This window comes from Eumetopias jubatus, unplaced genomic scaffold, assembly GCF_037043125.1.
Source record: "Eumetopias jubatus isolate StellerSeaLion01/CBP00866 unplaced genomic scaffold, mEumJub1_p1.0 scaffold_9, whole genome shotgun sequence".
Taxonomy (NCBI): Eukaryota; Metazoa; Chordata; class Mammalia; order Carnivora; family Otariidae; genus Eumetopias; species Eumetopias jubatus.
This window is the reverse complement of record NW_028274815.1, coordinates 95,855,671-95,879,332: the sequence shown is the minus strand read 5'-3', so window position 1 is coordinate 95,879,332 and position 23,662 is coordinate 95,855,671. Positions and strand designations below refer to the sequence as shown.

Genomic DNA, 23,662 nt, shown 5'->3' with positions numbered 1-23,662 from the left:
CTCCAGCCTTCTTGAAAACTCCTCACTTCTCGAAAACCCTTTACTCCCTGCTCCTTGAAGCTTACCTTAGGGCCTTGGTTCTGGCTGTTCCTTCTGCTTAGACTGGAACATTCTTCCCCAGAAATTCACCTGACTGGGTCCCTCTTTTGTCATTTGTCTCAGCTTAAATATAACCTTGGCAGGGAGGTCTTCTCTGATCACCCAAACAATGTAAGTCCTTGAGCTACTCTCACAATACAGGTTTTTATGGCACACATCATGCCCTGTATATCTTTATTTCTATGTGTTTGTATGTTTATTGTTTGTCCCCCCTCCATTAGATGGCAAGCACCTTGAGTACCTGCCACCCAGTAAATAATCAAGATTTATGTGTTGAATAAAGAGTGAATGAACCACTATGGTGTTTTTTTTTTTTTAATGAGGGAAGACTATATAAAGATATAAAGTTCAGTTCTTTTAACCAAAATGCATAGAACTTAGGAAATGGCAGGGTTTTATAAAACCTCAAAAGCATAAAACAAGGTGACAAAAATTAAAGCAAATTTACCAGATGGGTTTAAAAATAACATTCAATTATGGTATACATTGTTCCAAAAGAACTCATCTACAATAAAATGATGCAGAAAGGTTTACAATACAGGACAGAAAAAATGCATTGGTTGAAGGCAAACACAAAGAAAGCAGGGGTCATGATAGGAATTTCTGAATGAATCAAGGCAAACACATTGAATGGGGCAAAGGAGGTTTATAATAAACTACATGATCCAGGGTGAAATTATAGTAATAGGAGTATTTAGGTACTGGGTGATAGCATGAAAATGCTAGAATATAAATAATTGTAAATTGTAACAGATTGTACAGATTATATTGTAAATGTAAATAGAATTGTAAATTCTAAGAAAAATATCAGAACTCCAATTGAAATGGAAGATCTTTTTTTTTTTTTTAGATTGTATTTATTTAGATAGAGAAAGAGGGAACCTAAAGCAGACTCTGAACTGAGCATGGAACCCAATGCAGGGCTTGATCTCACGACCCAAAAATCACGACCTGAGCAGAAATCAAGAGTCAGATGCTTAACTGACTGAGCCACCCAGGCGCCCAAAATGGAAGATCTTAACACATTGGCCCTAAGTCCATTATATTCCAGAAGGGGAGGGAGGAAGAAAGCAGGATATAAATTAGGAGACTGGCAAATGAAATAGTAAAAATAAAAGACATCGTGAATTAGAATCAATGTAAAAGATGAATTAACGTTTAATTAATTGGTGTTCAGTTCCAAAATAGTTTTTGAACACCTGCTATATGCTAACTGTCAAACTGGGTTATGGGGGTGTTTAATATGCCTTCTTTTCTGATAAATACAGAAATATTTTTCAAAATATATACTAGGTCACAAAGCCTCTATTAATTTCAAAGAGCAGAAATTATATAAGCTACATTCTTTGTCCACAATGCAATAAATCTGGAAATTAATAATAAAAACTTAAAGAATAAAAATAAACCTCAATACTCAGACATTTTTAAATGGTCTAAATAATGTCAAAGGAAAAATTAAAATATCAGGTAATTACATGTAAGTTCACCTTTACACTTGTGCTTCTAATTCTCTGGGTATCCAATTTTATATATAAAATGAATGCTTTTTTGATTAACAAAGTAATACACCATTTTAAATATTCACAGTTCATAAACATACAACTTGAAAAGTTAAAGTCTCAATAATCCCACACTCCAGAGGCAATCACTGACTTCTTTTAGATTCTTCTAAGATCTTATTTACTTGGGAGAGAGAGAGTGAGTGTGGGCAAGGGGAGGGGCAGAGAGAGAGGGAGAAGCAGACTCCCCGCTGAGCAGGGAGCCCAATGCAGGGCTTGATCCCAGGACCCTGGGATCATGACCTGAGCTGAAGGCAGACACTCAACCGACTGAGCCACCCAGGTGCCCTTTCTTTTAGATTTAAATAAAGATATAAATAAAGTATGTATCCCTGCCAAATACCCCCTTCTGTGAAGAACCACCTCTCTCTACGTGAACTGAATCTTTGGAAAGGAAATTTCTAACTACCATCTAACTACTAGATAATTCCTAACACTAGGAATTGGTTAACTATTCACGGATACTCTCTTTTTTTTTTCTTTTTAAAGATTTTATTTTCAAGTCATCTCTATACCCAATATGGGGCTCGAACTTACAATTCAAGATCAAGAGTTTAACCCTCTACCTACCGAGCCAGTCAGGCACCCCTCCATGGATACTCTTTACTTGACTCCCAGGGTGGCCTTGGGGATGGATCAAGGTAATGTCACCCCATACCAATGCAGACCCATGAATAAAGAATTGCCATCACTATTATGATGATTATTCCACAGCTCAGACCCTGGGGTACAAAAGTGATCTTTTCAAGTCTTTTTCTGTGCATAAGAAACCTCTACTTCTACAACAGAGAAGAGAAATTGCTGAGTTGCCCACTCTGGGCAATGCTTTCAGAAGCAATGCTGCTGGGTTTACGTTAGAGGAGAAATAACTTCATTACAAGTGACATTTTCTTGGCTAGCTGGTCCTCAGCTGACCAAAGTGCTCCCAGAGCACTTGTGATCTCTGCAGCTGACCGGAGTGGTCACTTCGATCCCAAGGGACCTGGGTAGGATGTCAAACCTGCCAAATGTGAGATAAGTCCATGAGAGGGTCCAAAGTTTGTTATTTTTTTTAAAGAGTTTATTTATTTATCTAGGAGAGAGAGAGTGTGTACCTGTGCTCAAACATGAGTGGGGGGGGAGGGGCAGAAAGAGGGAGAAGCAGACTCCCCGCTGAGCAGAGAGCCCAACACCGGGCTTGGTCCTGGGAACCTGAGATCACAACCTGAGCTGAAGAGAGATGCTTAACCTACTGAGCCACCCAGGTGCCCCTGAAGTTTATTTTAATGTTGTTGTTTTCTTGTAGTTTTCTCTGACAACCTGTTTTAAATTGTAGCCTCTCCATCACCCTCTTTCTGTTCTTGGGCTGATTTTTCTCTGTGGCAGGTATCATCAACCTTGCTACATATTTTCCTTGCCTGGTGTATTGCCTCTGTCTCAGCATTAGAATGGGAGTTCCATGAGAGCATAGCATTTTGTCTGTTTGGTTTACTGCTCTAGCTGGACTGCCTATAATAGTGCTTGAAACATAGTAGCTACTCAGTAGATAGGTTCTTGTTTTGTTTTAGAGAGACAGAAAGCACCCATGCACACATGGGCCTGGAGCAGAGGGAGAGAGACTCTTAAGCAGGCTCCAAGTCCAGGGAGGAGGAGCTGGGTACGGGGCTCAGTTTCATGACGCTGAGATCATGACCTGAGCCCCTGAGCCGAGATCAAGAGTTGGACGCTTAACGGACTGAGCCACCCAGGTGCCCCCCAGTAGAGTTTCAGGTGAATAATCTCCAAATCCATCTCTACAGTAAAAGAGGTTTTCCTGAGAGAGAACGGAGCCACGTGAGCTCCAAGTTTTAAAACAGATTGAGTCTGTGGCGCCATCCATGGGGCAATGTCCACAAGATGAAGGAAGTTTTCAAGAGGGTGAATGAAAAGAGAAAAAGGGGGAAGGAACCGGGAGGAAAGGAGCAGAAGACATACACCTTCAACAGTTACTGCGGGAGCTTTGTATACAAAATGGAATCTTTCTGGGGCGGAAGGGACAGAAGAGTGAAGGATAAGGAACTAGGGAACTAGGTCTGCCTCATTCCACCTCTTTGTTTTGCCAGTGTATTCAACCTCTTAGGAATTCCTGACTGTCCAACCTTCAAAATAAATAAGGATCCAATTACTTCTCTCTACGTGCACTGCCGTGACCCTGCTCTGTGCAACCTCCCTCTCCAGCAGGATCATGTCAATAGCTCCTAACTTGTTTTAACTTTGCCTGCACAGCCGGCTCTCCCTATGGCATCAAACTAATCTTTCATAATAAAAAGATCAGATCGAGCCACCCCCTGCTCAGACCCTCAAGAGCTTCCACCTACCACCTCAGAGCCTTTGACCTTAATACTCATCCCAGGTATGTACTCCTACCTCACCTCGTCCAGGTCCCTGCTCAAATCCTATCTTATTAACCAGGCCTGCTCTGACCACCCCACACATTCAGTTCTACCCTCTGCACCGGACACTGGCACTCTTCAGCCTGCTTATTTTCCTTTTCTTTTTTTTCCCTACTGCTGACCTTTTCTAATGCTCTAAGGAACTGACTTAGTGATGTTCAAAATTCACCCTGTATCCAGCTCATGCTTCCCAAAATGTCAGCTCCAATAGGGCAGGGAGATCTGTTTTGTTCCCCAGGGCATCCCAAGCAGTAGAGCAGCGCCTGGCGCATATCAGATGCTCAGGTAAGTATTGAATCGGTGACTTGGAACATTAAGTACAGTGGATTATGACTTCCTGGGGACTGAGCTGATTATGAAAGAGAAATCTTGGGGATTTTACAAGGCAGGAATCACAAGAACCAATGCCAATGCGATTCTCCTCTCTGGCGACTGGTCTAAGGCAGAACAAGGATACAAATAAGGACTTTGTTCCCTTTTTCTGCTTCTGTCCCAAACAGGTGTCTGAGGCTCCTTCTGCGTCTCTGGCTACTTTGGTAACTCTCACACCGTTAGCAATTTCTCCCCAAAGGTGTTCTCCTTGGCAGGGGAGTGGGAAAACACAGCAGCTCACCAGGGACCTGCCTGGCTCCAAAGAAAAGACTGCAGCCCCCAGCTCTCCGCCGGTCCATGTCACCATCCCTATGATGTAGTTGTGGAATGTTGGTGAGGTCCGGAGCTGACGGCCAGGAAAGAATTCCTGAGATGTCTTTGGTGCAAAAAGATGATTTTATTAAAGCACGGGGACGGGACTGGTGCTCAGAAAGAGCCGCTGCACTGGGGTTGTGAGGTGTGGCTGATTATATACTTGGGCGTGGAGGGAGGTGAGGACAAAGGGAGGTGGCCAAAAGGACTTTCATATGCTAAAGAAGACTCCCAGGATGCTGGAGGCCTGGCTATAGTCAAGCTAAAGTTGTTTCTCCTGCTAGTAAGGCGCTAACATTAGGCGGTTGGGAGCTTCCTGGAGGAATGTTATACTCTGCCTATCTCAGATCCTTGTCGGTGGGCTGCAGGTCATTAAGAAATTTAATTTTACTTTCCCTTCTGTGTTTTCCACATCACTGTGGAGGGGAGGGTGATGTTCGGGCTCCAGGAAGTTGAGTTATGGGACTCTGAAAGTTAGGCTACCGATAATGCTTTTTCCTTGTATATCACTAGACATTGGTACACTGATGGGGACTAAAGTCCTGCAGGGCTGTGATCTTTATCAGTTAACCATTTATTTTTCCCTTTTCTTAGTTATAGGGCAGCCAAGAATGCCTGGGGGCTGTCACAAGTATCCCACCTGGCGGGGGTGGGGGGAATGTTTGCAGGATGTCCGCTTGTGCTTTGTCCTCAGCTTGCCTTCTGCTCCCTCATCACCTAGGCCTTAAAAGGATGGCTCAGAACTGAGCTAAACCACATCCTGCCTCCCAGCTGCTCTGGCTCCCTGGGGTCCGGGTGGGGCTGGGCAGCTCTGCACTCAGAAACCGACCCGGCCGCCCGCTTCCCAGCGGGGATGCAGCAAAACATCCCCCAGCGGGAGCCCGGCAGCCACCGGGCGCTGGAGCGCCTCGGAGCGCGGAACAAAGGGCAGGAGCCCACCCAGGCCTCCCGCACAGAGGCTTCCCAGCCCCCTCGGCTGATCCCGGCGTCCGCTACCAGGCGGCGGGACTGGCCCGGGGAAGAGGTGCGCGCGCGGTTGCCCGGCTCAGCAGTGAGTGCAAAGAAAGGAGATAGAAAAGAATCTCCGAGAACAAAACTCGGGTCCTCCCCGGGGAGCGCATAAGAGCCGGGCGGCGGCGCCAAGGCGCGTCGGGAGCTGCTCCAGCCAAGTTTGCTCCGGGTCAGATCAACTTTCTCGGTCCCTGGCTTCGCGTAGTTGCAGCCAGGGTTCCCGGTCACCCGCAGGCGACTCGGCTGCACGTCCCGAGGGGCGGGGGGGGGGGGAGCGCAAGAGGGCAGGGACCCCGGGTCGCGCAGGCGCCTTCCTCGCCCCCTCGCCTCACCCCCGCCCCGTCCCCTCCCCTCCCCGGGCGTCGGAGGGTGGCTGGGGGAGGGGGATGGCCAGCGCCGGAGCCGAGGGAGGGCCGGAGGCAGACACAAAGCCCGTCCCTCCCCTCCCCCTCCCCTCCCCTCCCCAGCTCCTCTTCCTCCTCCTCCTGCTCCGCCCGGGCGGGGAAACCCAGCCCCGCGCTAGTTCGCGGGGCCACCGCTCTCCCCCGCCTCCAAGATCTGCGGGGAGGGCCTGCGCGAGGTAAGGGGCGGCGGCCGCGGAGACCCCACCCCTGGTGTCGGCACCCAGCACCCGGGGAGGCTGCAGGGCGCCGGCGGGGGCTGCGCGGGGTTCGAGGCGCGGGGTGCTGCTGCTCGTACTGTCTTCCCCTTCGGAGGGGACCTGGAGGGAGAGAGCGAGCGAGTGTCTTCGGGGGGCTGTGGGAACGGGTGGGGGTAGGCGCCGGGGAGTGGGACGCCTGGACAGGACCAGGGTACCCTGGGGCGACCGCGGGGCGATCGCTGGTCACGGCCGGGTCATGGAGTATCCTCAGCCGACCTCTGCGGGGGTGGAGTGAGGGGCAGCCGGAGGGTGCGGGTCCGGTGGCTCCAGGTGCCGGGTGTGTGCGTGCATGCAGGAGGAGGGGGAGGGACCTTTGTCGAGTTCTACCTGCGGGGGCCGACTATGGGGTGTCAAGTGCGCCTCGTGCCTGGGAGCGCGGGCCGGGCCGAGGGTCGCATAGCCCGGGTGCCCAGCTCCGCCCGGGTCCGTGAGCCCAGTCAGTGCACCGGGCTGACGCCCGGGTCCGAGACTTCCTCCTACCCACCCCCCCTCGCCCTAGCAGGGTCCGTGAGTCCGACCTGGGGGCGCTGGGCTGTCGCGGGGATTGATGGCTGCACAGCAGGAGGAGGAGGAGCCCGGGGTTCCTGCCGGGAAGGGACGGGGCCACTTTCCCATCCTCAGGCCTCCCCGCCCCCTTCTGGGCTCGGCCTCCACCCTTGGCCTCGGCTTCCACCAGCAAGGCGTCCACCCACCCGTCACTGGGCCCCCTCCACGGTCGGGGGACAGCAGAGTTTGCAGAATTCTGCTTTAAAGCCTATGATTTGTTGCCAAGAAATACAGGGCAAGACCTGGCCCCTTGGGCCCTTTCTTCACAGAGATCTCGAACCCTTGGGTTTTCCTAATTCAGCAGAGGAGGCTGCACACAAACCGGGCATATAGTGGAATCGTACTTTCTTGCAGGCCTGATGGTTTCCGGAACATTGGGGTTTCTTAGGAACGTGCTGTCATCAATAAGGAAACCTCAGAGCACTCTTCCAGCAACAGGACTTTGTCAATATTGAGCAAAAATAAACACTTGGCTGTACTCAGCAATTAACATGGTATTTTAAGGCAGTATTTTAAAAAATTTAATGTAAAAAATCCACATGAACAAAATACCAAATTTTAAATAAAGACAGGTTTTGTTATGCCCCTGCATTATTGTGCAATGGGGACAGTGGTTTCCAATCACCCTGTTTGTCTGGTCCCCACCAGGGGGTTAATGAGGGTTGACAATGGCCTGCAGCAGATTAGGCAATGCTGGTTTTATATATAATCTTTTTTTTTTTTTTTTTTTGGCTGTACAGTTTTTTATTAACTTTTTACATAGTTCAAGTATGGGATAATATTTTGATAGGTGTGCAGACATGTATGCATTTTCCTTTTGGCCTCAGGTTCCAGTATGTTTCTAGAACACCCTTGAATTCCCTGTGCTGGGGTACTGGAGTAGCTCCATAGAGGGCATCAGGGATCAGGGATTGGGTGGGGCCTGGAACAGTAAGGGGCCCTTGCATTTGGGACTGGAGAAGGCAGCTGGTGGTTGACAGGAATTGCGGGGTTTAGGGACTGCTCTCAGCAGTTGGAGGCTGAGGACATGAGAGTAGAGCAACCTGCTACCAGGACCTCCTTTGTCTGGTGGCATTCTGCAGACAGGTTAGCTAAGTAGAGAAGGAGACCTAAAATAACCCACACTTGAACCCCTCCGCAGGGGCAGCAGGGAGGAGCTTGACTCCCTCTAGGGCTCTGGTATGTGCTTGTTTGCTAGAGAGAGCTTCCCAGCAGCGCTTCTATCCCCACATAAGGCCTCTCCTCCCCTTCTCCAAAGTCAAGGGCCACTACCCACTTCAAAGAGGAGTTCAGTTCTCCAGAATCAACCTCTTTACTGGGCTGGATCCTCTTCCTCTGCTTAGAGGAGACAGATAGCTTATTTCTCTTCTGTGTGAGGGCATGCAGCCCTGAGAGGTCAGCCTTAAGGGGGCCCATTCTTCACATACTCCCCACGTTATGTCATCTGGGTATTATGTCCCACTCCCCGTGTACATCCAGCCCTTGGAATGATCCTTCAAGATTCTAATGGTTTCCGCTGGAAAGGTTTCCTGAAGTCCTTCCTCCTTTCCCTGATAAGACACCCCCTCAGTGCCACCACTATTCCTTGTGTAGCACTTAGGAGTGGTATGCAGGGGACCCCACTTGCCCACTGTCAACAAGGTCAAAAGCCAGATCCTAGCTCCTCCTCCCTGCCTCCAACACCAAGGAGTGGGTGTTGAAAATAATGAACAAAAGTATCCCTTGGTAAATGCACAGCAGGAAGTCCATCCTTAGCAGATTGATCATATTTTTGTAGCACATTGCGAAATGCTTTTACAGATAACACCTCAGTTGTTTTTCACCCTAGTACTATTAATTCCACTTGTTAGGTGAGAAGACAGAGGCCTAGAGAGGTCAAAGCACCAAAGCTGGGACCAGGGCTCCAGGCCCAGTAGGGTATCTCGCTGAACCACCACTGATTTGCTAGACGTGGTTGTGCTCAGAGGTACACCCCAGGCAGTGTCTGTCGAGAGCAGAATTTAATCAAGTTGTGTTTAGGGTAAAACTTTACTAAAGAATTACGAAAGATAGATAGATAGATAGATAGATAGATAGATAGATAGATAGATAGATAGATGATAGACAGGCACCTGGGTGGCTCAGTCGGTTAAGTGTATGACTTTTGATTTCAGCTCAGGTCATGATCTCAGGGTCTTGAGATCAAGCCCCTAGTGGGGCTCTGCACTGGGCGTGGAGCCTGCTTAAGATTCTCTCTCTCTCCCTCTCCCTCTGCCCCTCCCTGCTCGTGTGCTCTCACTCTTTCTCTTAAAAAAAATTCCTAAAGAGTTACAGTGATAGAAGGCTAGAACACATTAGAAAAGTGCTAACGTTAAGCAGGGTTTCCTCTGCAGGACTTTTTAGTGCCTTTATTATAGTATGCACTGGGACTCTTTAGGATGACGCCATAATATGGACCGTTTACCAATTTCATTTGGCCACAGAACACTTTCTCATGAAGCATCTTTAGGATCCAGTGTCCCAAGGAATCCACTTTGGGAAATGTTTAGTTGACCCCAAATGCTTTTTTAGTTCGCCTTCTGACATCTAGGCAGTTTTTTCAAGGAGCCTTGGTGCTTCGGATAGCAAAACATCTATAATCTGGACATTAAAAAGGCGTGGTAATCATACCCCCCACCCCCACCCCTTGTGAGGTATTAGTTTGCAGCTCCTGTGCGCCTGATTAACAGGAGTCCGTTCTCCAGGGTTTGGTCAGATCTGAGGGAGCCGAAGGAGTCAAGTAAACAATGCAAACAGGCTCTGGGGAGCGTGTCTTCATGCTGCTTAGAAGCCGGCAGATGTCAACCAGCTTTTCCTGAGCGAGCGTGCCTCCAACGTGGCTTGTATGTGGAATGGCAGCATAGGGATCTGGAGCCGAGACACATCTTGCTTGATCACCTCCCCGGAGTGGGAAGGTACACCCAGGGTTTTCAGTTGTCCTCTCTCCCTGGGACCTGGCAGTTTGGCTTCTGTAGGATGTCTACATTTACTCATGAAAAGGTAGCTGCTGATGGGAGCCACCAGCTTGTAAGCACCCATTGTTTGGAATCTGGTGTTTTTAAGAAAGAGTTTGCCAGCAACCAGCAATTCCACACTTTTCATGAGGGGTAACCCTGGATGTTCAGCCTTGTTTGCACTGAAGGGAGGAGGTGAACAGGGGAAGCCAGAGTTCATACTTCAGGGTTTCAGGGGAGAGTGGCGGGCTAGCAGGGCTCGCTGAGGAGCCTCGGGAAAGGTGACACCATCATCAGAAGGGGCGCGGCTGCAAGCAGATCTTCAAGGGTCTCCAGTGCTGGTTGAACTTATCTCAGGATTTGTTTCATAGATGTTTCCAAAGCATGGAAAGGAAGTAGTCTCTGGGACCTGTATTGATCTGTATTGATTAGGGTGGTATCACAGAAGTCAGGGACAGATGTGTTTTGAGAAAAATGGACCTATCAGGGGTGTGTGTGTGTGTGTGCGTGTGTGTGCGTGTGTGTGTGTGCATGCCCTCCTGCATTTGGGGCCAAGGAAAAAGTGGGAGGGAAATATTGAGTGTGATTTTTTTTTTTTTTAATATTGTGAGTTTAAAAGTGTTGAGGAGGAATTTACTCTGCCCTTCAAGATCCCTCTAGCAGGACTAAGAATCAAATAGATGGGGTTCTTGTGAGCCAGATTAACAGGAGAAAATAAAATTTAATTACATATGTACAGGGAATCCACACAGACATGAGACTCCCAAGACGGTTAGGCAACATGAGGCTAAGGAGAGGGATGGGAGGTTGCCCGGTTATGCATGTAAGTTTCTTAGGTACAGAGGCATCTCTGGTACCTGCAGGCAGTTTTCCCAAATCGGCCGGGTTTTGATTGCTTTGACGTCAAAAATGATCTTCACGCCTGGTGGCCCATCTTGGAGTGGCCTCCCTTGGCCCCTACAAAAGTCCTGTATGTTACCCAGATAGAAATTTTCAATAAGCAGCTGGAGAAACAGCATCATTGGGGCATGGTGGGGACTGAAACATGGGAGCTGATGAATTTACCCACAGAGGGACCACAGGCCCAGCAGAAAGGGGTCGAAGCAGAACCGGGAAGCCCACATCCAGGAGCAGGGATAGAGTTTGTGAAGTCAGGGATGGGGATGAAGAGGAAGAACCTGCACCAGTGAGCCGGACAATCCAGAGTTTTCAACCTGCGAGTTTGTGGCCAGCATCTGTTGTGATTGATCGGGGCCCAGTCTATCCCATGTCGTTAAGTATTTTTAATATCATCCCTGAGAAGTGTGGAGTGTCAGCTGAGAGTGTGAATAGAACCACACAAGTTAATGCAGCTGCTAGCAAACCAACTCAAAAGCATTATTATTTTGAATGAATGCCTGATTAAATGACATTGCTTTTTGTGGTAGAAACAGTTTTTGAACTTGTTAATGGTTTGGCAAAAGCCTAAACAGAGTCATTTTGTAGAAGACCCTCAGAAAATAAAGTTGGATATGGCAAGGGGGTTGTGTGGATGAGGCTATAGATACTCCATCCTGTGGGACATGTCTTACTCTGATCAAGACTCTTTGGTGGCAAGGACCCCCCCTTTGAGTAACTTTAAATTCTCCCAAAAGTTGTAGGAAAGGTTATAAAGCTACACTGATTTGTATTTTAAAACCATCTATAAGAGTGTTTCAGATGACGTTGCTGAGCTTCATTAGTGTCCAAATGAGAAATAAATTCAGGAGGTATTTTAATTACTGCTGTGAGCTTATTTCTCATTTTTATTTGATCATGACATGTGGTCAAATGATAGTAAACGGAGATATTAACCTATAAGCCCTCACTCTCCTGAAATTCTCAAAAGTTGAGTATTTCATAAATAAAACTTGGTGGAAACATTTGTATTTTACCATTTTTAATGAATTAACTATTTTAATTGAGTAGGTTAACACAATAAATGACATAAATGGACACTTTGGTTTTCACATATACGATATCGTGTTCTAGGTCAGAAATACAAAGTACCAAAATCCACTTAGTTAGTTTAAATAGGAGGCGAAATGAACTTTATTTGCTTTATAAGACATTTTTAAAAAATTTTTTATTGTTATGTTAATCACCATACATTACATCATTAGTTTTTGATGTAGTGTTCCATGATTCATTGTTTGTGCATAACACCCAGTGCTCCACGCAGAATGTGCCCTCTTTAATACCCATCACCAGGCTAACCCATCCCCATACCCATCACCAGGCTAACCCATGCCCCCACCCCCTCCCCTCTAGAACCCTCAGTTTGTTTTTCAGTGTCCATCGTCTCTCATGGTTCGTCTCCCCCTCTGATTTACTCCCCTTCATTCTTCCCCTCCTGCTATCTTCTACTTCTTTTTTTTTTTCTTAACATATATTGCATTATTTGTTTCAGAGGTACATATCTGTGATTCAACAGTCTTGCACAATTCACAGCGCTCACCATAGCACATACCCTCCCCAATGTCTATCACCCAGCCACCCCATCCCTCCCACCCCCCACCACTCCAGCAACCTTCAGTTTGTTTCCTGAGATTAAGAATTCCTCATATCGGTGAGGTCATATGATACATGTCTTTCTCTGATTGACTTATTTCACTCAGCATAACACCCTCCAGTTCCATCCATGTCGTTGCAAATGGCAAGATCTCATTCCTTTTGATGGCTGCATAATATTCCATTGTGTATATATACCACATCTTCTTTATCCATTCATCTAAGACATTTTTTTTAATTGATGAAATCACCAGAGGTTTTTTTTCCCCCTTGCATTTAACTCCAGTTTGATTACAAGAATACTTAAAAATGAATGGAGGCAGGTATTTCTCCTGTGTGGTAAGCAAACGGCACCTTCATGGGTGGGATTGCCCATGAACTTTTGAGTCCCTGGAAATGAGCCAAGATGTCACACCTCCCCGCGGGGCGAAACCAGCTGCTGTGTCTTGGAAGACCAGCCTAGGTTTTGCCAGTTCAACATGTGGTGCGAGGGTGATGTGGCATCTAAACAACACCCCTCATCCCACTATCCGGATTTTTCTTGTCTAAGTACGGAGTGTTCATGACTTTTTGTCCTACAGAAAGCTTCAGCATTTTGTAGAGTCAAAGGCTTGGACTTTTCCTTTGGGTTCCTTTAATGGCTCTCGTGCCCAGAAATCCTTTCTGCATCCTCAAACAACTCACTGTTTATATTTCCTTCTAACTTCAATGGTGTCCATTTTACAGATTTCTATAATCCTTTGGCATGTGGTTTATGAAGTAAGAATCAACTGAACTCTTTTTCCCCCAGGTAGTTTACCGAGCATCATTTGGTGACTAGATTCACCTCTCCTCGGCTCTGTAATCTGTGCTGTTTGGCAGGCAAGCCCTTCTGCACCTACCACAACTTTATCTATCTTTCTTTCTCTTTTTTCCAAATTCTCTTGGCAATGTCCACCATTAATTCTATCAGGCAAACTGTATTTCATGGGGTTTGTCTGGAATTATACTAAACCTGGACACTGATTTGGGAAGACTTGATCATTTTTGCTACTCTTCTAGTAAATGGCCAACTGAACGCAACCTGTAGGCATTGAGTGTGTATATTCAGGCCACGCTGGCTTCTGGTTTCGGTGCTGTTGGCAGGTGTGGGGTCCTGGCTGACTTCCGGGACATTCCCTTGGGATCTGAGATCTGACCAGTGCAGGTGTCCCTCTATAATTCCTGCCTCATGGGCCCTCCCGCCTAGCAGGGGATGCTTAGTGATGCTAGTAAGGAAGGGACAGTGTAGTCAGTGCCTGACTCAGGAGACAGACTTGTGCTAAATTTGACCCTGAAAACTGCTAATTAAAGTGCTTTGTTATTTTCCTTTGTGATTGTTTTTCCCCTGGCAGTTTAGGAGTCTGAATGAGAACAAAGACAGATGCTCTGTCTTTTTAAAGAAGGTGTTTTCTTTTTTTATCAAGTCTTTATTAAACAAACACAAGGGTGGTGGGGGTTGTATTTCAGAGGCTCCTCTGGATCCGCGGGCCCTGAAGGAAGGAGATTCCACTCCTGTTTTGTGGCTTCTGAGCAAAGAAGCAGAAGGAGGGAGGAAGAAAGGGAGGGAGGGAGGAACCAATGAGATGAGCAGACAGGAAGGGCCCCACAAGGTTGATGAAGGTGCTTTCCTCAAAGCTTCTCACCCCTCACTAGAAATAGGTCTGATATATGAAGTTGCAGTCAGACCTGACAGCTCTTTGTCCTTCCCCCAGGGCGGGAGCCCTCCCCTGGCCATCTGTCCTTGGGGCCCCCCACCCACTCTCTCTGTATTCTGGGATTCCTGTCCCGACAGAGACTTAACACATACTTGGTATTACACACAGTCTTTCTCTGGGCACATTTCATACCCCTTATGCCTAATATTTTCGACTAATGTCTTTCCCTAAACAGTGTACAGGGTGACCTTGGGCCATAAGGAATTGTAAATGATGCAGGTAATCTATATTGTAATGTTGGTTTGGTCGATCCCTTTTTCTTAAACTGCATTTTCACTGAATTTCCTACCAGGGTTGGAGTCATATCAAAGAGCGGGGGCCAGGACAGGGCACAGTGACCTCTTTCTATTCAAGCGTGCTGCGGTGGCATACAGAAGGGGCTCTTTATCCTGTTGTGGGTGTCAGAAAAGGATTCACAGTGGAAGGGATTAGCTCTGATAGATTGGCTATTTGGTGATGACTAGTAACCAGTGGGTTTCAGGTAGAAGCGTGTCATGTGCAAAGAATGAGAATCAGGAGGAGGGAGGTGCGTTTGGAGAAAGAACTCTCCTGATCATTATGGCTCCACTTAGAATGTGAGGTTCCTGCTTGGGCTCTGGGGAGTGTGGAGAGAGGGAAGGTGTGTTCTTGATCCTCTCACGGCTTCAGCCCAGGGAGGGAGGTGAGAGGGTGTGTGGGACCTGTGGAGGGCAGTTTAGGACAGTCTCATGTCCTAAAGAATCAGACTGGAGAGATGGGGAGAGTCTGGGAGGGAAACCTATCATCCGCACAGTCTTGTCACAAAGCCATGCTCAGACTCTGCGGGGAATTGTGCCCTATTTTTGATTTAAGGAGAATCTCAGCTTTCTTTGTCTCACGGGAAATAAGGGGAGGTCTTCACAGGAAAGTTCTGGAGACTATGTAGGGCCCACCAGAGTGGCTAGATCAGAGGCCAGCTGCCTGGAGTAGTTCTACCCCTGTTATCTGTCAGTCTTTGGCCAAGGGCTGCCCCTTGCACTTCAGCTCTCTCTGCATGAAGGCAGAGCAGGTCCCATCAGCCTGAAGCCATCCTCCCACAGAAATGGGTGCTAGCCTAGGGAGGGAAAATGGTAGAGGGGTCTGAGGGCACATGGGCAGACCACTGGCACCATCTGTCCCTATCTGGGATACTTGTTCTCAACCTCCCAGCCAGGGGAGGGCAGACATTTGGGAAGAATTAGCCCCGCTTCATTTCTTGTGATGGTATGAAGAGCAAGAGTTCCTTACTAACCCTCTGCCATGAGGCTTTTGCCTCCATGGCCCATGAGTGGGCACACTGGCCCGCCAGAAACCATCTTCGATGCTTCCCAGCTGTGTTTATTTCCCACAGTTTTACTGCAGACGTTTATGTCCTCAGATTGTATTAGAAATATTCAGTGTAATCACAGGATGCCTATAAATATGTAAATGTCCTTCTTGGACATAGTTGGCTCATTGTATCTACAATCATTGGCTCCTGGTTCCTTGAAGACTGGGGAGATGTAGGATGGAGGACATTGAGAACCATAGGTCTAGGAAACCAGAGAACATTTAGATCTGAAGGAGAATTTCTTAATCATGTCAGGAAATGGCAACCGACACCCTCACTGTCCAGGCCAGTCGTTTGTCAAATTCTTGCTCCATAAATACATGTAAGCATCAGAGAGCATATGCACCTCTTGCCTCCATCCTTTCTGCCCCATGGCCACCATCATCCTCTCCTCCCACTTCTGGTGGGTGCTGGGCATAAGACAATGGGGTATGTGATTTGTTTCAAACTAGCCAATCACAGCCAACCTCAGAGAAGAAGCACACTGTTACCAGGGAGTTGCAGTCTAACATGCAGATCCTCCCCAGTGATGTCCCACCAGTAGGGGAACTCCATGCATCTGCTCTTCTGAGCATGCAGCACCTGGAATAATGGTTGAGACAGAGCAGTCAGAATAACATGGCAGGACCCTGTGGAATCTGATGAGATTTTAAGCATCATGGTTCAGGATCTCAAGAGATACATCATGATAAGGTGTAATTTGGACAATTGATATAAGGTAGAAATCAATCTCTTTTAGTTTTTTCTAAGGCATTTTTCATTTAGTGTAAGAATCAAGAAACCAGGGCGCCTGGGTGGCCCAGTTGGTTAAGTGTCTCCCTTTGGCTCAGGTCATGATCCCAGGATCCTGGGATTGAGTCCTGCATCGGGCTCCCTGATCATCGGGGAGTCTGCTGCCTCTTCCTCTGTCCCTCCCCTCTGCTCGAGCTCTCTCTCTCTCACTCTCAAAATAAATAAATAAAATCTTAAAAAAAAGAATCAAGAAACCATTAAAATCGTAATTGCAAGAGGAAAAAGTGATCAGCTGTAAGGATGAAAGAAAACGAATAGCACAGAAGTGCAACATTTTAGCTACTATTTTACCATGAATCCATGTAAACTTGTGAGTCTTAGCTGGTCTTTAATATGGAGGAATTCTTTACACATCCCATGAAAGACGGCATATAACGAAGGTGTGAAAGGCTTAAAGGCTTCGGGGAAAGCTGTACTGAATCGTTCCAGAGAGGAAAAGAGCCTGGTATAAGAACCAAGACTTCATAGTTCTCAAGGATTATGACGCTTTTATAAAATAAACATCATTTTACAAAGAGTGTTAAAAATCGATAAACATAGCAAAATAGTTGTTGAAGGCTGATTGAACCGAAGGTACCTTACAACAGTATGATTTAGTATTACTTATGTAACAAAACTGCCTTTGAGGGAAATTTTCTTTTGGTGAATGCTGGGAAGACTGACCAAAATACGATACCATTTGACTTCAAACATTTTTATACACCATAAGACAAGCCTAACACAGAAGCAAGGAGAGTGCCTTCTGACCGATAAAACATTTTCTGATAAACCATTCAACAGAAAATCTCTGCAAATGAACGTTGGTGAGGGAACACAGCTTGCCTTGCCCTTAGTCTTGAGGAGGAATTAAGAAATCTTGTTTCTCTTGCAGAGTTGCTTTGGCTCAGCCACAAACAGGCTCTACAATCCATTTACCCTGCAACCTGGTCACTGTCCCTTATCTGCATCATATCTGCATCTGCCTCCTTCCCAGTGTGGATTCCATGGTCTGGGATTAGAACCCTTCTTTTGCATATACCTTCTTTGTCTTCCCCGCTCTCTCAGGAGACTCCCCTGCCTGAACCTAACCTAGGCGGAGATACACCTTCCTTAGTCGGTGCCTGCACCAGGCAGGTGGACGTGGATGTGGACGCTCCATTTTTCTTAACCCATCCACTCTCCTGCTCAGATCAGTCTTTGACAAACTTTTTTTTTTAATCACATCCATATATATATATATATATATAGGAGTGATACAAAGTTTGGGGAACTAACACTAATTTCCCTTTCCCTCTGATCCTGTCGGTTTCATTTACTTAAAATGTTCCAATGGCAACCTTCTAAATTGATTTCACAACCCACTAATAGGCTTTCAAAAAAAAATGCCTTCGATTATTATTTCACTTGGATTCCTCCCTTCTCAGACTTCCCAAACCCTCCTCACTCTCCGTTGATGACCTTACTTCTTATTTCACCGAAAACTAGAATGAATCCAAAGAACTTCCATCACTCCCCACTTAAAACTACCACCAGACCTGCACCTGTGTCCACATGTGCTGCCCCACGTCTGCCCCAAAGCATAAAACATTCGTACTCCTCTAGGGGGTCCACCCCTTGGCTGTTATGGCAGATTCCAACTTTGCTTGCATACTCAAGGACATTATTCCAGCAGTTGTCCCCTGTCTGTCCTAGATCATCAAGTCTCCCCCCCCACCCCCCTTGGGTCATTTCCATCCAAGTACAATCATCCGGCAGTATTGCCCATCTTTAGAGAACCTACCTTGACCCCACATCCACTACCAGCTCCTGCCTTCTCAACTTGGCTTTACAACAGAGCCTTCCATTCTTTCCTACATTCAGTCCCATGAAGATGTTGCCTGCTGTACTGATCTTGTCAAGGTCCCCATGACCTCCATGTTGGCAAATCTGGTGGTCAGTGTTTGGTCCCCATCTCCTTCAATTTTCCAGCAGCATCTGACACAGTACCTGTCCTTCCTTCTTACAAATACTTAGCTGTGAAGACCGCAGTTTCTCTTGCTTTTCCTACTTCACTGGGGGCTTCTCAGCCTCCTTTGCTAGCTTCTTCTCATTTCCTCAATCCCTAAACATCAGAGTGCCTTGGGGCTTGGTCCCTGGGTCTCTTCTCCTTCCCACTGATACCTGTGCTAGGTGAAGTCCTCCAGCCCTGCTGCTTTAAATACCTTGTGTGTGTGGATGGTCTCCAGATCAGGTCCCTCTCCTGAACACAGCCTCTGCAGCATATCCAGTGGTTTTCATGGTATGTCCATGTAGTGGTCTCATGGGAATCACAGACCAAACGTGTCCCAAACAAGCTCCATGTCCTGCTCATCATCATTTCCCCATCTCAGCAAATGACTCTATTCCAGGTTTTCAGGCTCAGCACCTTGGGCTCCCTAACCCCCCACCGATACCGCACATGCAGTCCATCAGCAGTGTTGTCAGCTCTGCCTTCAAAATAGATCCCTTTCTGACTTCTTCTCACCATCCCACTGCTGCCACCTCAAAGCCCGCATCATCTCCCACCTGGAATCTTTCAGTATCCACCTCACTGATCTTGCTTTGTTCTTGCCTCCCAGCCATGTTTTTGTGAACATGTTCACAGCCATCTTTTAAAAACATAAGTCAGAGCCTTTCATATCCCTCCAGTTTCCATCTCATTCAGAGTAAAATCCACAAGGTTCTCTGCCACCTGCCAGGCCCCTGTCCACTCCTTACCATTCCTGTCCGCTTACCTTGGGCTCTCTTTACCATGCCTGTCTGCTGCTCACCGGTCCAGCCACACCAGCCTCCTTGCCCAAGTGTAGAGGCCTGCGCCCCTCTGTGCCTCCACATTGGCTCTTCCTTGGCTTGGGATGTGCCCCTTCCACATACCCACTGACCCGCCTTTCACTTCCTTCTGGTCTCCCCCGAACGTCCCGAGAGAAGGTGGCCCTGAACACCCCATATAAAATAGCAAACCCTCGTCCCACCCTCCTGACCCACTCCATCCCTATGCCCTGCCTTATTTTTCATCAAGCATTTATTTTCACATGATATAGATTAGGAAAGTCAAGGTTTGGGCTGTTTTGTTCCATGTTGCCTCCTCAGCACCTAGAATAGCACCGGCATAGAAATACTTGTTAATAAATATGTGATGAATGCCACATTGAAGGCAGAAAGTTGCCTGAAGCCTTGGTCAGCGTGGCTAAAGAGGCCAAAATATCCCTTTGGGCTAAAAAGAAGAGTGTGCCTTGTTCTGAGGAAGCCTTCACCAGTTCTAGCAGGACATATTTCATGCTCAGTTCCACAGCACAAGGCCTCGTGGGACACACAGAAGAATCAGGAGGGAGATGGGCTACAAAAGTCCTTCTTTATCCTTTTCCCCAAACACCAAGAAACATTTCTGCAAGGGAGATTTTTTTAAAAGTACAGGTCGTATTCCAATTAAGTTTGAGATAAAAAATTTGGAAATTTAAATGTAACCCACCTCTAAGGATGGCACTGGGGGACAGTAATGCACTGAAGCTAGCAAAGGGGCCAGACTCCTGAGAGTCGCTTAACTTCTGAGGAGAAATTGCTCCTGCAAATGCTGGTTATAAACCGGGTTTCAACCCATGTGCCTGGCTGGTGGAGCTAAGCAGGACCAGCTACGTAACTTGTGGGCTCAATGCAAATGAAAATGGGAGCCCCTTGTCTAAAAATTATGAAAAATTCCTTGGTGGTATCAGCAAAGCATTAAACTAAGAATGGAGCCCTTCTGAACATGGGTCACACATCCCAAAGCCAGTCCTGGAGCCCTGCAGAGCACAAGACGTAAGCTTCCACTGACAGGAGCTCCAAGGTCCCCATTAATAATTCTATCAGCTGAAGGTACGGAGTGGCCACCACGTGGCCGACCCTGTGCCCAGCTCACACATGCTGACCTCATTTCAGAATCTTAACCAGCCTGTGAGGTGATCACCTCATCTATCATCCTCTTGGTATCCATGAAATAGTTTTAATTTCCCTCTTTTTTCATATTGTAGATACTGCGGCAGAGAGGTTAGGTAACTTGTCTGTGATCACAAACCACAAAATAGAAGAACCACAATTCAAAACAGGTCTGTCAGACACCAGGACCTAAGCTCTTAGCAACTACCCTGAAATATCTTTATAGATACCTCCACATAGAAAGAGGAAGCTGTATTAGTTTCCTAAGGCTGCCCCAACAAAGCTCCACTAACTGACAGGCTTAGAACAACAGAAATTACTTGCCTCCTAGTTCTGGAGGCCAGAAGTCTGAAAGCCAGGTGTCAGCCAGCAGCACCACGCTCCCTCTGAAGGAGCGGGGAAGAAACTGTTCCTTCCTTGCCTCTCCCAGCTTCTGGTAGCCTCAGGCATTCCTTGGCCTGCAGACCTGGGGCCTCTGGTCTCTGCCATCTCTGCCAGCATCCTCATAGGACCTCTCCCCTGTGTCTTCAGGTCACCTTCCCTCCCTGCAGAGTCACCTGCCCTTTTTATAAGCGCACCAGTCACCAGATGAGGGACCCCCTCATGACTTCATCTTGACTAAATCTGCATAGACCCCATTTCCAGATATGGGCACATTCTGTGTACTGGGGATTAGGACTCCCATAGATCTTTTCAGTGGGTTGGGGCGGGGGCACACAATGAACCCGTCACAGGGGATAGAGTAGAGACTGATCACATATCCGGGAATGGTGACCAATGCGGCCGATCAGAAGAGACATGCTCAGTAGTAAGTCGTTAACTGCATGGTCAAAGTGCCTGACAGGAACCGCCTCTCTCCTGCCCTGTTCCACCAGGGCAGGGAGCCCTCAGCACCCTCTCGGGAGTGGGTGAATGCCAAGCATGGTCGCTGATGGCTTAAAGAAGTGGGCAAGCAGAGTGGGTGGTTCTTGACCATTGATTTGGAGATGAGCTGTCCATTCTACCTCCGCGGCTGGTTTCAGTCATCCCCTGATGGCACTGTTGGGTGCCGGGGCCTCCTGAGAGGCGGGTGCTAGATGAGCTACAGCTTCGCCTCCTGCTGGTTTAGGGTGTGCTAGAGGCCAGATGACTCTGTTTGGGAAATGAGCAATAGAACCTCAAAGTTCCTAATAATACAGTGACTGTGATCATGTCACTATTAAAAATGACACCATGGACCTCAGCTGCAGCAACTTCTTGCAAGACACATCCCTAAAGGCAAGGGAAACAAAAGAAAAAATGAACTATTGGGACTTCATCAGGATAAAAAACTCTTGCATAGCAAAGGAAACAGTCAACAAAACTAAAAGGCAACCTATAGAGTGGGAGAAGATATTTGCAAATGTCTTATCAGATAAAGAGATAGTATCCAAAACCCATAAAGAAATTATCAAACTCAACACCCAAAAAATAAAAAATCCAGTCACGAAATGGACAGAAGACATGAACAGATTTATCTCCAAAGAAGACATACAAATGGCCAACAGACACATGAAAAAATGCTCCACATCACTTGTCATCAGGGAAATACAAATCAAAACCACAATGAGATACCACCTCACACCAGTCAGAATGGCTAAAATTAACAAGTCAGGAAACGACAGATGTTGGCAGGGATGTGGAGAAAGGGGAACCCTCCACTGTTGATGGGAATGCAAGCTGGTGCAGCCACTCTGGAAAACAGTATGGAGGTTCCTCAAGAAGTTAAAAATAGAGCTACCCTACAACCCAGCAATTGCACTACTGGGTATTTACCCCAAAGATACAAATGTAGGGATCTGAAGGGGCACCTGCACCCCAATGTTTATAGCAGCAATGTCCACAATAGCCAAACTGTGGAAAGAGCCGAGATGCCCTTTAACAGATGAATGGATAAAGAAGATGTGGTTCATACATACAATGGAATATTACTCAGCCATCAGAAAAGATGAATACCTACCATTTACACCGACATGTATGGAACTGGAGGGTATTATGGTAAGTGAAATAAGTCAAGCAGAGAAAGACATATGGTTTCACTCATGTGGAACATAAGAAACAGTGCAGAGGACAATAGGGGAAGGGAGGGAAAATTGAATGGGAAGAAATCAGAGAGGGAGACAAACCATGAGAGACTCTTGACTCTGGGAAACAAACTGAGGTTTACACAGGGGTGGGGGGTGGGGGGGATGGGATGACTGGGGGATTGGCATTAAGGAGGGCACGTGATGTGATGAGCACTGGGTGTTATATGCAATTAATGAATCACTGAACACTACATCAAAAGTTAATGGTGTACTATATGTTGGCTAATTGAATTAAAATAAAAAAATAACGTCATGGGGTGTGCAAAAATAAAATAGTAAAATATATTCTATAATATTATATAATTCATAATATATTATGTACGTATAATTTAAAGGCATCAGTTTAGTTTTATTTAAAACTCATGGTCATGTCCTTGCTTTCCGCTGACCAGCACCAGTCTCTATGACCTTGGGGCTTCTTTTGTTCTAACCCTGGGGTTCTGTCTGTGGAATAACTACTCTCATACACAGGCAAGATTTGGAGGCCTTTGCAGGTTCCCCTCTCTTTTTCTCCCAGAGAACTGGTCAAGGCAAAGCTCAAGTTACTGAACTCAGCTCACATAGTGCATCTAACCTGACTCGAGTGTCACTTCTCCCTTCCCGACCCCAGCCACCAAGCACAGTTCACTGAAGCAGGAAAGGGAGCCTGGGGATTGCTTGAGAGGACAGGGCCATAGTGCAGCACAAGGCACTCAACCAACCCCAACTTAGATTTCCAAAGGAAGTCAGATAGGAATGTGGACTGGGCACATTGTATTTTTCTTGGAGCAGCAAGTAATAAAAGCAATATTTTTACAAGTAGAGAAAAAGTGGGGAAAAGATCAAGAGCCAGAGACTACAGAGGATGGGAGAGAAATATTTATTCAGGAAAAGCTATAATTTCCCCCTTGTCTTCTGCCTTTGTGGCACATGAAGGAATTGAAAATGCCTACAGAAAATCATTCTACTATTTTATTTTTACACACTCAATGATGTTATTTTTAACGTATTATTGGGAACTTTGAGGTTCTATTGCTCATTTCCCAAACAGAGTCATCTGGCCTCTAGCACACCCTAAACCAGCAGGAGGCGAAGCTGTAGCTCATCTAGCACCCGCCTCTCAGGAGGCCCCGGCACCCAACAGTGCCATCAGGGGATGACTGAAACCAGCCGCGGAGGTAGAATGGACAGCTCATCTCCAAATCAATGGTCAAGAACCACCCACTCTGCTTGCCCACTTCTTTAAGCCATCAGCGACCATGCTTGGCATTCACCCACTCCCGAGAGGGTGCTGAGGGCTCCCTGCCCTGGTGGAACAGGGCAGGAGAGAGGCGGTTCCTGT

The 23,662-nt window shown here is 47.0% G+C and overlaps 1 protein-coding gene across 2 annotated transcripts in view; it reads left to right on the top strand.

Moving 5' to 3' along the window:
• Positions 1 to 6,283: 6,283 nt before the first annotated feature.
• RIN2 (Ras and Rab interactor 2) overlaps positions 6,284 to 23,662 on the top strand; it is a 239,885-nt gene continuing 222,506 nt past the window's right edge. Inside the window, exon 1 of one of the 2 annotated variants that reach the window (XM_028123720.2) lies at positions 6,284 to 6,344. The gene's annotated coding sequence lies outside the window, so the exon portion shown is untranslated. The remainder of the gene's footprint in view (positions 6,345 to 23,662) is intronic. The other variant, XM_028123718.2, reaches the window with a different exon arrangement.